The sequence below is a fragment of the Muntiacus reevesi genome, chromosome 17 (genome assembly GCF_963930625.1).
Source record: "Muntiacus reevesi chromosome 17, mMunRee1.1, whole genome shotgun sequence".
In the NCBI taxonomy this organism is placed as follows: domain Eukaryota; kingdom Metazoa; phylum Chordata; class Mammalia; order Artiodactyla; family Cervidae; genus Muntiacus; species Muntiacus reevesi.
The window spans coordinates 14637754-14653100 of NC_089265.1; positions in this window are offsets into that span (position 1 = coordinate 14637754).

Consider the following 15347-nt stretch of genomic DNA (forward strand, 5'->3'; position numbering starts at 1 on the left):
GAAACCCACGCAAGTTTCCTGCTATTCATCTACAGCAGAGCCCTGAGAGGAAGAGAGTACTTGGTGAGTTTGTCTTCTCTGGTCTACGTCTGTTGGTATCATCAGTATCTAGCACAGTGTCTGGCATACGTGAAGGATCCTTCTGTAGTGTTTTTAATGTGCTTTTAATTGTGTCAGGGGCTTCCCCGGTGGTTCAGTGGGTAAAGAATTCCCCTGCCAATGCAGGAGATGCAGGTGAAGCCAGTGTGATACCTGGGGCAGGAAGAATCCCCTGGAGTAAGATACAGCAAGCCACTCCTGTATTCTTGCATGGGAAATCTTATGAACAGAGGAGCCTGGCGGGCTAGAGTCCAAAGTGTTGCAAAGAGCTGGACATGACTGAGCAATTACCCATGTGCACACAATTATGGTAAAAGTCACGTAATGTAAAACATACAATCTCACCAATATTTAACTGTGCATTTCAGTGGCGCTAAGTACATACACGTTGCTGTGCAACTCTCACCATCATCTGTCTCCTAAATTTTTCACCTTCCTAAACTTGAACTCTGTCCTTATTAAACACTAACTCCCCATTCTCCCTCCCCATGCCCCCAGCCCCTGGCATCTACCAATGTACTTTCTGACTGAATTTGACTGCTCTAGACACCTCATATAAGTGGAATCACAGTATTTGTCTGCACCTACTGTATACTGGAATGCATTTTTAAGGTTAATATATCCTGCAAACAGACTGTACCTTCTTTCCAACACCCCCCCCCCACCGTGCTATACAGTAGGTTCTCATTGGTTGTCTATTTTATACATAGTAGTGTGCATATGTTAATCCTAGTCTTCCAATTTATGCCCCTCTTTCCCTCTTTGATGTCCATAGATTTGTTCTCTATATCTGTGTCTCTATTTCTGCTTTGCAAATAGGTTCATCTGGGCTATTCTTTTCCTAAATTCTACATATATGCATCTTTTATGTTTTTTTTAAATGAAAGAAAAATAAGTAGAAAAACGAAAGAAGATTTCTTTGAAATCCAAAGCATGTAAGACATAAGGAATCACTGAGTATGTTTTCTAAAATGCCCCTGTGTCCCAGCCTTTGGTTACTTATCACGGTATTTGACAGTTCAAAAGATTGCTGATAGGCTATTCCTGACTCCCCTCCCCTGCAGACAGAGCACACATCGACATGTCACTGAGAGTCTTTGCCAGTTAACATTGTTGGGCTGAACGATGGTGAGAGGAAGCCTTTACACTCACTTGCTGTTATTCCCTGTCTCCACCTCCTAGGATCATGTAAACTGATGTTCCATTCTGTAGATCTGTCAGCCATGCATCATTTTCCTCAGAGCTTTATTCAGTCTTTATTCAGCATTTATTGAGGTCCTACTACCTCAATACCTGTGTAAAAATAATAGTTATGGCATTCACTCAGCATTTTAGTCATGGTGATTTTTTTTCCTATATTCTAATTTGCTCTAGATCACCAACAAGCCTATAAGCACACTTTTTCCTCCCATTCATCTCATTAATCTCACGTGAAGTGTCCTGTCCTCTAAGAAACCTTTGTTGAACTCCCTAGCTTTATTTTAAGGGTTCTCCCTGCATGACCTCATAGCACTTTATTTCTCATAGCTTACATAAGGTAATACGGTAATCATGTATGTATTGCTCCGTGTTCCCACCCAGATACAGTGGCTCTTGATAGTAGAAATTGTGACTGGTATCTTAATTTTTTTTTGTATAATTAGTCATTGGTATCACATCTGGCTTATATTAGGTACTCAGCTATTTGCTGAATAAATGGATGAATCAATGAGATGAAAATTTAATGACCTTGCCCTTTGAAAGGTTACCGATAAGGCAGAGGGAGTGAGAGCAAGAGTGGACACCTTTTAAAAGAAAAGAAAATTATAGTGAAATATAATGAGTCACAATAAAAATCTGAACCTCATACCATTAGGTCATAGAGGAGAGAGCAGAAGTAACATCTGGACTGGATCTTGATTGTTAAAGAAGAGTTTGATGAGTTGATGATAGTCTGTGTGCTTTTTGCTGCAATTAACAGAAACAGTGCAGGAATGAAAGCAAGAAGATGCTTGGGACGTCTTCCTCTCATTCAAACACCTTTAGACAGTATGTATTGAGCCTCATCCTTTCTGATGGATCTTTGGTGATTGTTTGTGTGCTTCTTGCTGCGATTAACAGAAACAGTGCAGGAATGAAAACAAAAAGATGCTTGGGACATTTTCCTCTCATTCAAACATGTTCAGACAATATCTGTTGAGCCTCATCCTTTCCAATGGACCTTAAACCTCTATTTTAAGTCCTCTACTTCTCAGGAGCAGCATCTCCGCTCTCATCCTTTATAAATCTGGCAAGGGATATAAGAACATCATTACAATATACTATATATTCTATTTTTTTAAAGATTTATTTTTATGTGGACCATTTTTAATGAATGATCATTTTTAATGGCTATTTTTTCAGGTTTTTTTTTTTTTTTTTGACTCTGTGAAAACATTGCTTTTGTTTTATGTTTTGGTGTTTTGGTCCCGAGACATACAGGTTCTTACCTCCCTAACCAGACATCAAGTCCCCACCTCCTGCATTGAAAGCTGAAGTTTTAACCACTGGACCCCCAGGGAAGTTCCAGCAATATACTATATATTTTAAAACCTCTATTGATAATGTTTCTCCAAAGCTTAACACAGAACTATACAAAGCCAAATGTTTTATGAAACTGTTCTTCTCTCGATGGTAGTAGAATTGTGATATTCCATATAAAGTATTTGCCATCTTTCCCACTTTCCAAATTAATATGGCTGTAAATACAAGCTTTGATTCACTGAACTTACTATTTTATTTAAAAACATCAATTAAATACTTATTTTTTTGGATATTTGAGATCAGTTCTAGTAGTATAAATCCCCTGTATATTTCAAATGACAGCATTTTTCTAGTAAACTAGGCAATTACTTATCCTCCAGAAATATAAAGAAAATAGACTATATTCTTGGATTCCAAAACTGTCACCTATCTGATTTCTAATATGCCTCACACATTTCTTTTTCATTACAAAGTTACAGAGTATAAAGACATTAAAAGATAAGCTATGGGAATTAAAGGAGTTGGAATGATATATTAATGAAAAACATCAAAGTTACTGCAATGTGCTACAAATTTTAAAAATAAATATCCATTGAATACCTACTACACATGAGACATTAAGTAAGTTATTTTCTCCCTTCTACAGCTTTATAAGGGAGATGTTATATTTATTTTATAAGAAAACATGGAGAAATTTATCCATTTGTCTAAAATCAAAGAATCAGTGTGTGGTGGGAAGGGCTCCAAGAAAATCTGTGTAGGGCTAGGACCTGGCCACTTAACTACTGTTTGAGGCTGCCTCTTGTGTCACCCCAGTCTTTACATGTGGAACACAGTAACATGAGTATAGGTATATTAGCCCCATATTTTACAAAGCATATGAAAAAGAAAGCTAGCCTGATTGTAATTACAGAGATACTAGTTATGTTATAAAAATACAAATAACTAGTGCACTAGTAGTGCTAACATGTCATGAAGTTAAGGATCATTTGTTGCTCCATAAAATATTACTCCAAAATCTTCTGGCTTAACAGCAACTGCCATTAATGTAGTTTGCAATTCTTCTGTGTGGTTCTTTTCATGTTGGCTGGGCTCTGCTGATCTTGTGTATAGTCAATCAGTGTGGTAAACGGGGGCTTATCATTCTTATTCTTATGGGTGACAGTTAACTGGCTGTTGGCTGGGGGGCCTTGGTTCTCTTCCCCTTGATCTCTTTTCTATCATCTAACTTGGGCTTATTCACATGGCGGCAGTAATCTAAGAAAAGGCTGTTGAGGACTAGGGTAAGGATTTGCACAGCCTCACTTTCTTCACTGTCTTTTAGACAAAGTAAGTTTCAAAGCCAGGCCAATTTCAATGGGAGAATGAGATATTCCTCTTCTAGATAAGAGGAGCTGTATAAAATATTGTCATTCTTTTTGCCATCTGACCATGGATTAGGATTATATGGAAGTGATGATACCAAGTGACTTAATTTCCTTAGAAGTTAGCATGACAGGCAATGTGAAAAAGAAAATAGTTGATGAAAATTAATAGCATGAGTCCATGATAACAATCTTAACACTACTGTACTCAGAAAGGAGAAGTTTTACAAAGATTTTATGGATTGCTATATCATCTCCAAATTTTCTTTAAAGTCTGCACTTTTCTATAACTGTAATTACCTTTACTCCATAGTGATCAGGAAAATTGGAGCAGGAGAAAGGATGTTTGGTATTTACCCTGAGAAATCTTAAATTTTAATTTGTTGATGCATATCACCACCAACTATATCATCTTCAATCATTACAGAACCTTTAAAATACACTTAGTGTTTTTAGTCATTTTCTAGCATTCATATCTCAAAATCTTAAGTCACAGAGGCTTTATATACCAGATGGAAAAATTCAATCCTTTTCAATATGGCCATAAAATAAAGATGAATACAGGAAAAGATAGTCCAAATCAATTACCCATAAATATCACACTGTAGGGCTATTGTACTTGGCAACCAAGCTATGAGTTTAACACGAAGACAGCAAAGGGGTAAGGGTAAAATTTCCTGAACTCTAGTAAAGTTTTAAGGGCTTCCTGAATGACTCAGTGGTAAAGAATTTGCGTGCCAATGCAGGAGACTGATCTCTGGATCAGGAAGATCCCCTGGAGAAGGAAATGGCAACCCACTCCAGTATTCTTGCCTGGGAAATCCCATGAATGGCTGATTCATATCAATGTATGACAAAACCCACTGAAAAATAAAAAAAATTAAAAAAAAAAAAGAAGAACCTTTACTACAAAAAAAAAAAAAAAAAAAAAAGAGGAGCCTGGTGGGCTACAGTCCCTGGGGTTGCAAGAGTTGGACATAAAAAACTAAACAGCAACTTAGCAACTGAACAAAAACAATGAAGTAAAGTTTTATACTACTCCCTTTGATATGGTTTATATGTCCTTCAGAGAGAACATGTCAGGCTTCCCTGTGTTCAGATGGTAAAGAATCCTCCTACAGTGCAGGAGACCCTGGTTTGATCCCTGGGTTGGGAAGGTCTTCTGGAGAAGGGATAGGCTATCCACTCCAGTATTCTTGGGCTTCCCTGGTGGGTCAGCTGGTAAAGAATCCTCCTGCAATGTGGGAGACATGGGTTCAGTCTCTGGGTTGGGAAGATCCCCTGGAGAAGGGATAGGCTACCCACTCCAGTATCCTGGCCTGGAGAATTACATGAACTGTATGGTCCATGGGGTCACAAAGAGTCGGACATGACTGAGCGGCTTTGACTTTCACAGAGAACAAGGACACTATGGTCCAGTACTGTGACCCATAGCCCATCAGTAATTCCTGCCCCAGCCCCCACAACGGCAGTGAATGTGAATAGTCCCCTTGCTGTCCCTCATTCTGTCTCCCCTACAAACAGTGACACACTTGTGTGAAGCAGGAATCAATATGTAGAAAAACACATCATTGTCTAATAGATGAAGCAAGGCTTTATAGCTAGCTAATAAGTTTAAATTGAAAATTGTTTAACCATGATGGAATAGTCCTATTGTAACTATACAATAGTGTTGCTGATTATCAAGAAGAAAATGTCACCTATGCTTCCTAAGATGGACTTTGTAATGAAAAAGAGCCCTATTAGTGAGTAGGCCTAAATAAGTTTGACAGTTTTTAAGAATGGAGGATTACTTCTAGAGTATTTGGCCAATGTCTGATTTGTATTTTCATGTCATTTTATTTGGATATTTTGGAGCTATAATTTTACTTGGTCAGTGAGATTTTCTTCGTGTTATTATTCAGTTGCTAAGTCACGTCTGGCTCCTTGTGACCCCCATGGACTGCAACATGCCAGGCTCCTCTCTCTTTCACTGTCTCCCAGAGTTGACTCAGACTCATGTCCATTGAGTCGGTGACGCCATACAGCCATCTCATCCTCTGTTGTCCTCTCCTCCTTCTACCTTCAATCTTCCCCAGCATCAGGGTCTTTTCCAATGAGTTGGCTGTTCACATCAAGTGGCCAAAGTATTGGAGTTTCACCTTCAGCATCAGTCCTTCCAATGTAAGACTGATGCTTTCCTTTAGGATTGACTGGTTTTATCTCCTGCTCTCAGGATGCTCAAGAGTCTTCTCCAGCACCACAAATCAAAAGCATCAATTTTTCGGTGCTCAGCCTTCTTTATGGCCCAAATCTCACATCTGTACATGACGACTGGAAAAAACATGGTTTTGACTATACGGACCTTTGTCAGCAAAATGATGTCTCTGCTTTTTAATATGCTCTCTAGGTTTGTCATAACTTTTCTTCTAAGGAACAAACATCTTATAATTTTGTGGCTGCAGTCACCGTTTGCAATGATTTTGGAGCCCAAAAAAATACAGTCTGACATTGTTCCCATTTTCCCCCCCATCTGTTTGCCATGAAGTGACGGGACTGGATGCCATAATCTCGGTTTTCTGAATGTTGAGTTTTAATCCAGCTTTTTCATTCTTTTCTTTCACCTTCATCAAGAGACTCTTTAGTTCCTCGACTTTCTGCCAGTAGAGTGGTACCATCTGCATGTCTGAGGTTTCTTTGTGAGGTTACAAATATGGAAATATGAGAACTATAGTAAATGACCAAAGGACTGAACTATATACCCCTCCCAGTTTGAGGCCAGGGACTCCCTAACTTTTGCTGCTACCATTGCCAAACTTGCAAATGTATCATTTGCTGTTGATGATATTTAAAATTTTTCCTTTATAGTTTTTCTGCAATGTAATTACTTTATATATATATTTAAAGTGTGACTTGTGAACTTATTATATATTGATGGCCCACTTATCACTTTTTATTATTCATTTCCTTTTTCATCCCGTATTTCAATAAATTTTGAAAGGAATTTTATGTGTATATATATGACATTTGTTTATTTAATTTTGTTCTCTTATAATATTGATTTGATTAGCAATGTTGCAAATTTAGTTTCTTTAGAATATAAACTTTAAAACTGCTAAAATTATTTCCTGAATATCATTTTAAAATTTCTGCATTTATCCTTTTTGCTAAATTTCATTTATTTCAGAAGTATAAGATTGTAAACTGATATTTCTTTCCCATCTATCTCCACATTTTAATTTTTGTTTTTAAAGGACATTAAAATATATTGTCAGTCTCATTCTATTTTGCATTGTGTGATTAGCTATAGGATGTCTTAATGGAGTTAGATTGGCCTATATTAATATCTTTTCAACAGTCCAGTTTAGGCCAATAATCCCTCTGAGTATGTTTCCACATGTAAGAAATGAGGCTAGTGACACTAAATATAATACACTTACTAACTACAAATGAGTATTACAAAAATGAAATAATATATATGAAAGGTCTATCAGTCAATAAATGTTTAATAAATATGTATGTCTTTGGAAATAAATAAATTTGGAAAAAATAAGAAGTCATGAATAAGGTTTTTAAAATAAGCAAAATATGAGGAGCAAATAGTTTTTATACTATTGGCTAATCAGAGACAAAGATGGAATCTCATTTCTGTAACCCTGATACTCAAACAACCTAACCTATAAAAATAACACAAAAGGAGACAGTAAAGTAATAATGCAAAAATATTAATTCAGCAATTTTGTAAAACAATAATACACTTTAATCATGAAGAATTTACTCTGTAAATGTTAAGAGTTGATTAAAATTAGAAAATAACTTGAATAAATTCATCGCATTTGTAGATCAAAGGAAAAAATGCATATGAATATTTGTATTGGTGCTAAGAATGCATTTGTTGAAATCAACAATATTCATTCTAGACTTTAAAAAGACAATTTAGCACTTAACATGACAGAAAAAGGTTTGTATGATGGAACAGTACAGGCATTTTCTCTTACAAAGATTCCTTTGTAATTAAGACACTTTCATTAAAATCTAAGTTTGTAGACTCTAATTATTTACATTTATTAAATATTTTCTATATGCTAAGTACTGAACCTAAGTACTCTGTTTTAAGCCTCTCACATACTTTGGAAGGGTAAGTACTGTTTCTGTCCCTGTTTTGCAGATGAGAAAATGAGGCAAGTATGTCTTAGAGAACTAAAATAAATTTCCTAACATTATGTAGTTAATAAATGGGAAAGTTAGGACTCAAGTCCTAAATTTAAGACCATTCTCTTCAATGTTCAGTGCTTTCATACCCAACAAGAACACTCGATGGATGTTTATAGCACTAGAAAATGGATGTTTAGGGCACTAATGGATGTTTAGGAGCATCAAATACATTGTTGAAAGAATTTGGTATTTGCCGGTTTAAAATAGTAAGCATAATGAGGGAAAAGTGGGAAATCTCTTAGACATTCTCAGAATGATGGTTCAGTATAGTTTTCAGTGCTTTAAGTCAAAGGTTATAATTCAGTCCCCTTGCTCCTGCTCTAAATATTAGCAAGTACAATTATCTAAGAAGACAAATATAAATTCATATGTGTTCATTCACAGACATCCATTCAGAATCTACCTTATGTTACCTGTTTTCTTCAGGATGAGGGATACAGAGGCAGATACAACTGAGCCTCTTCTCTTTAGGATACTCATAGTTTAGAGGGCTAGATAGGACTGTAACCAATACACAGTATGATCCATGTGACAGTGGAAATCATATATGACACACAATATCACAAAGATTGATAAAGCATCTAAAAGTGAGGGTATACATTGGCTACTTTAAGGAAATCTTGAAGTTGACTTTGGCGTAGGGCTTTGAGAGGTAGGTTAGAGTTCACCATGAAACTTGAAATAGCTTACCATTGTTTTCAGGGAATTACAAGTCATAAATTACATAATTAAGGAATTTTTTTTCTTACTTTACAGAATCATCATCCCTTAATAATTCTGTAATATATACATTTCTATATTATTAAATAATCATTTTTCAGGCCACATTTTGGATGTCATTAATTATCACTGCTCTAAAACACAAATAAAATGTGTTAAAGAGCTTTTATTTTATTCATTATGACATTTAACTATAGCACGACATTTAAAATAAAAACATGTTCTACTGTATTATATATAAATAACTAGATAACTATATATGTTCAATTGCCATTGAATATAATTATTGAAATTAAGATTTGTAAGGGATATAGAAAGATGTCATTGATTTCCTTGATTATGGGTAGATAAGAAGTTGCTAAAGGTCATTCAATCAACAGATAAGCAGAGGAACTTGAAGTTAAATCTTCTTTTTCCTTTTAATCTCTTCCTTATCTTCTTCCATAATACCTCACCCTGGCTATTATATTTTTTAAAATTTAGGATTATAATATATAAGAATATTATAAAAACACAATCCAACAAGAAAATGATGTAGATTGCTTTTAAAATACATATATATGTGATTAATAGTCCTTGGACTGCAAGGAGATCCAACCAGTCCATCCTAAAGGAAATCAGTCCTGAACGTTCATTGGAAGGGCTGATGCTGAAGCTGAAACTCCAATACTTTGTCTATCTGATGCGAAGAACTGACTCATTTGAAAAGACCCTGATGCTGGGAGGGATTGAGGGCAGGAGGAGAAGGGGACGACAGAGGATGAGATGGTTGGATGGCATCACCAACCCAATGGACATGAGTTTGAGTAAACTGCAGTAGTTGGTGATGGACAGGAAGGCCTGGCGTGCTGCAGTCCATGGGGTTGCAAAGAGTCGGACATGACTGAAGTGAATTGAACTGATGTGCAATTAATGCTTCAGTACTTTATAATTTTATGTTAAGGAGGGAATATTTAGCAAGCTACAAATGTGACAGATAGTCTGTAATAGTACAGATGACTTTCCCCTTACCAGTGTTTGCCACCAAACTATTACACTTAGAAAATCTAAGTGAAGGAAGGTAGCAGTGTTTAAGTGTGATCTGTGGACCACTGCATAAGAATCATGTGAGCTGATGTCCGTCCTACTCAGGGCCCACTTAATAATAACTTTTAGAAGGGAACCTGAGGATTTAATCTCTACAGAATCATTGGCATATATCTTTCTTTGAAATCTTCATTTTCTTTAGTTTCCTTGTGTAGTCTGTATGTAACTGCAATTGTATCAAATTCTCTGTTGCACATTTCTGTTTGAAGGCAGTGAGCCATTTATTATACATAATAAATAGTCATTAAAAGGATGGTGAGGAAGACTGTGTCTCTGGAGCCTTCCATTTTATTTCTTTTTTTTTCTTTCTGTCTAGTCCGCAAATGAACTAATCCACTATCAGAACATTACTCATGCTTTCTTCCATGTGGAACTTGAAAGAAGTACTATTTTCTTTTTCAATTTCTCTTCTGGCTAATTTTCAAATTAATCTGAATATTTATTCTCCCCCATTTGTTTTTATCTCTTTTCGTCAATTGACCCCATCTTCTTCTTGGGAAATAAAAAAAAGGAGAGGGGAAGGACAATACATGAAAAGCATGAATGCCAGAAATCTCTGCATGTTGATGATTCAGCTACTTCTTAGATCAATATGGGAACTTTATATCTGAAATTTGTAATTTAGAGTCAAAGTCTTAAAAATACCAGCTATATTTTATTTGTTATCTCATATTGTACCAAACTCCAAAATAACTGAGTTGAGTGTTAGCTACCTGTCATTCATTCATAAACCACGGTCAGGTCTTGAAGATGTCAGTGAGAATGCTGTGACAATTCTGTGAGCTCCAGGACCATGAGAGTGAGCTATTTTAAAAATTTTAAATTTCTTCACTAATGGTGACATTCAAAGAGGAAAGATACAAGAGCATCATATCAGAAATTTTATTTTTTTCTCTGTCATTCTTGGAATCACTGAAAAGGAGTAGCATCCCAGTCCTTCTTCAGTAACTTTCTTCCTTCCTTGGAATGAATGCTGAGAAAGTGGAAGCATTTCTTCACCAAGTGTGTAATTGCATGGATACACTTATTCTATCACCTCAACTAATACCATTTGTCCCTTTAAGGACCTTACATAAATAACTTTATGCAGAGCAACCCCATGGGAACAAATTAACTCTTTTGTCTCTTTAAGTGTTGATAACTTTCTTTTTAGTTCTAAATTTATCCCTGGAATTCATCTTTCCAGACTAAATTCCAGATTCCAATTCACTACCTCATTGTGTGGTGCCCTGCATTATAATAATCTTTTCTTACTTACAACTCTTCCTGTGAGATTGGAAATTCATACAGACCAGGATTGTTCACTTACGTGTCTCTATATACCAGAGCCTAGGACCATGTTGATTTTCGTGGTTTGTGTTTTAATGGAGTCGAACCAAACTCCATGGAGCTACAGCCATTCCTAATAGAGCTTAGTTTAGCCCACTCCATTGACCTGAAATTTCCTTCCCTAACCATTCCTTGCCTTGGAAAATGAAGGACAATTTGGCTTTGCCAAAAAGTCCTTCATAGACTGACCATTTTCTCAACTGACTCTTTTCTAGAAATCTTACATCAGTACATAACTGAAACAATCTGTTTGTATGAACCTTCTATATTGCAAAAGAAAATTTCTTTCAGCAATGATTACTTCCCCTGCTAGGTCAGAGATATAGTTGCAACCAACACATTTATGTACTTGATACTTGAAATAAATTTGTAAAGAGTTGGGGGTATATAATAAATCCATATGTGTATACCCATGTATTTCTTTTATCTAATTGAGTACAACTAATTGAGTGCATGCATATAATTGAGTATGTACATATAATCCTAATCTCTGAATGTATAGTAGGAAAAGTTAAAGTTACAAAACTTTATGGTATACTACTTGCATTTATCTTAATGTTCACAGCTTAAATATAGTCGAATAAAAGCAACTTCTTGACTGCAGTCTCAGCAAAACCACCCCACAGTCCATTGCTTTCCAGATAGGGTCTGACCTTGTCTAAAATACTTGATGTGAAGAGATAATGTCAAAGCTTTTTTTCTTGACAGACATTTTGAGGGTCTCGCATATGGGATTCGGAGTTGCATATGCTGGGATGACAGACAACCATTCGTTGTAGTTCATCTGGAGCACTTTATAATCTTGAGTTTCCCTATCTCTCTTTAAAAATAATTAATACTTCACAAAAGGTAATATCTCTTGAAGCAAATTTAATTTAAAAATCTGTTTTAAGTGATAGGAGATGACATACTTTAGTAAGTGTTCAAAATATTCATGTTCAAAAGTTCATGTTCAAAATATTCTGAGAAATAGGATGCCGTGTGTGTTTGTATGTGTGTGTGTGAATGTTTTAATTTGAGGAACAACCACAAAGCAGAGTAACCATAGTAATTCTGTTCTTTTTCAGGAATGCTGTTGATTATAGTGATAACTCCTACCCAAGCTTATTAATCTGGAATCTTTAATTAAAGTAGATAATGATGATGCATATTTATTTAACAGGAAATGTTTAATTTTACTAAAACGAATATAATTTTATGGCTTTAGTTTTGCAAACAGAGAAGCAAGATTGTTTATGTATCTGCTGTATCTCCTGAGATCACTGTGATAAGCATTTGGCCTAAGACTTGGATACTCTCATTGAATAATGTGGAAAATCCTCAATATTTAAAATCACTTTTTTGGATAAAGTAAAAGCTATACGGATAAATGGAGCTAATTTTCTTCAAGACTTTGACTTATTCTAATGTATTGTATTCTACAAAAATTAAAACCTGAACAGTGTCTTAAACTATGGCTGATCTTTCTGATTGTAATAGAGGTCATAACCACAATTTATGTGACTTTACCAAAAATGATAAGGTTTTTGTGCATTTGTGTAGCAGTTATTTTGAGCACCTACTATGTGCCAACCATGGAAAGTGTAAAACAGGTAAGACTGCAACTCTCACAGAGTTTATTGTCTAATACTTTTTCTCCAAAGGCTAGACAGACAAATAAATAAAACTAATAAAATTGTTGCTGTAGAAAGTGATGTAGGCTATAGAATGGCCTACTTTAGCTGAGATTGTGAGTGTATTTGAAGAAATATCATTTAAGCTGGAACTTGAAAAATTAGAAACTAGAGAATATTACAAGGAAAAGGACATCATATTCAGAGACCCTGATTTGGAGGCAATCTTGGAAGAGTGTTAATGTGACAGTAGTTGAGTGAGTTCCAGGGAGAACATCATGAAATGAGAGAGCAGGCAGGCGCAGAGGTGTTTCATGCAGGGCCTTGCAGGCCACATTAGATTTGATGGGATTTACCATCAATGGAATGGGATGCCATTCTGGGAAGTGTTAACATTCAAATTTCAGTTTAAATGCATTATCCTGGCTGGCTGTCTACAAAAAAAGTTTTTAGTATGTCCAAGTGGAAACAGGCTGGGGGCTAAAAAACAGAAAGAATTAGCATTTGAGTTGATTTATATTCTAAATGAATTTTGAAGAATTTACTATTATGAGGGATTTTGGTACATATCAATATTTTCTTCTGTTCTAATGTTTATCACTCCTTCCTGATAATATAGTGTGCTGTTGACACTTTAGAATATAATTAATGTCTAACCTCCCATATCATTAAATGGTATCCTACAGTGTCATATTTAAAATGCAGAATTTCACTATTTAGACATGCTATGCATTTATTTAAATAGTTCCTTATTTTTGGACTCCAGAGTTATTTTCAAAGCTATTGTGTAATAAATAACTTTTCGATAATTCTGTGCTTGCAAATCTTAATACATATCTTTAATGACTTTCTAAAGATATATTGTTGTTGTAAAACCATCACTTTCTCAGAGACAAGCATTCATCACTTCTGTGGCAAAACCCACAAAACAGTGAAGCTGAGCAGCGATGAAGCTATAGTAAGTCAGCATGGTTCACTCTTTAGTAAATGATTCATTGCCCTGTATCAGGAATGCCCCCCCCCCCTTATCCCTCCATCAGAAAATGACTCAAAATCAACAGTTTAATAGATTATTACTTGTCAGACACTTGCAGGGTTTTTAGCAAATATAACTGTAAATATTAAGTCCACAATTTTTAAAGTATACTTTCTTTAGTCTCCTTATTCTATACCAGCTCATGGTTTGGAAAACCATTACCAAATACCAGCCCCTTCAATTTGTTGCAATTCAATGAATGTTATATCCTCTGAAAAATTCATATGTTGAAACACTAATCACAATAGATCACAATAGGATACTATTTGGAAGTGGGATTTTGGGGGGAGTAATTCGATCATGAGGATGGTACCCTCATGAATAGCATTAGTGTCTGTGTAAGAAGAACCCAGAGAGCTTACTAGCACTCTTTGCACCATATAAGGACACAGCAAGGAGACAGTCCTCTATAAAATAGATATTGGTCATTAACTGCAAGGAGATCCAACCAGTCCATCCTAAAGGAGATCAGTCCTGGGTGTTCATTGGAAGGACTGATGCTGAAGCTGAAACTCCAATACTTTGGCCACCTGATGCAAAAAGTTGACTCATTGGAAAAGACCCTAATGCTGGGAAGGATTGGGGGCAGAAGGAGAAGGGGATGACAGAGGATGAGATGGTTGGATGGCATCACCGACTCGATGGGCATGGGTTTGGGTAGACACTGGGAGTTGGTGACGGACAGGGAGGCCTGGCGTGCTATGATTCATGGGGTCGCAAAGAGTTGGACACGACTGAGCAACTGAACTGAACTGACCAAGTTGGCACCCTGATCTTGGATTTCTACCTTAAAGAACTATGAGAAATATTTGTTTTTAAGCCACCCAATCTCTAGTAAATGGTTATAGTAAACCAAACTGTCTAAGATAATTGCAGCAGATTTTAAAAGCTAGGAAGCATTTGGTAAGGGAAACTATTCTGAAACATTTTTATATATTTATCTTTATATTCATGCATGCATGCTCAGCTGCTAAATCATGTCTGACTCTTAGCAACCCCATGGACAGGCTCCTCTGTCCATGGGATTTTCAGGCAAGAATACTGGTCTGGGTTGCCATTTCCTTCTCCAAGGGATCTTCCTGACCTAGGGATCAAGCTAGCGTCTCTTGTGTCTCCTGCATTGGCAGATGGATTCTTTAGCACTGAGCTACCTGGGAAGCCTATCTGTATATGCATGTGTGTTTAAATAAGCATATACATGCATACACATATATTATGTATATGAGATTTTTCAGCTCATCAGTAGTTTTGTGTGTTTCTATCTCCTTCAAGGGCTGGATCAGAATAAATAGGGGTGAATCAAACAATCTTATGGACTTTAGACATTAATAAAATTCTGGAAAAATTTAGGGACTCTCTCCACCCCCAAAACAAAAGCAAAACATAGTTTTTAAAGACATTATT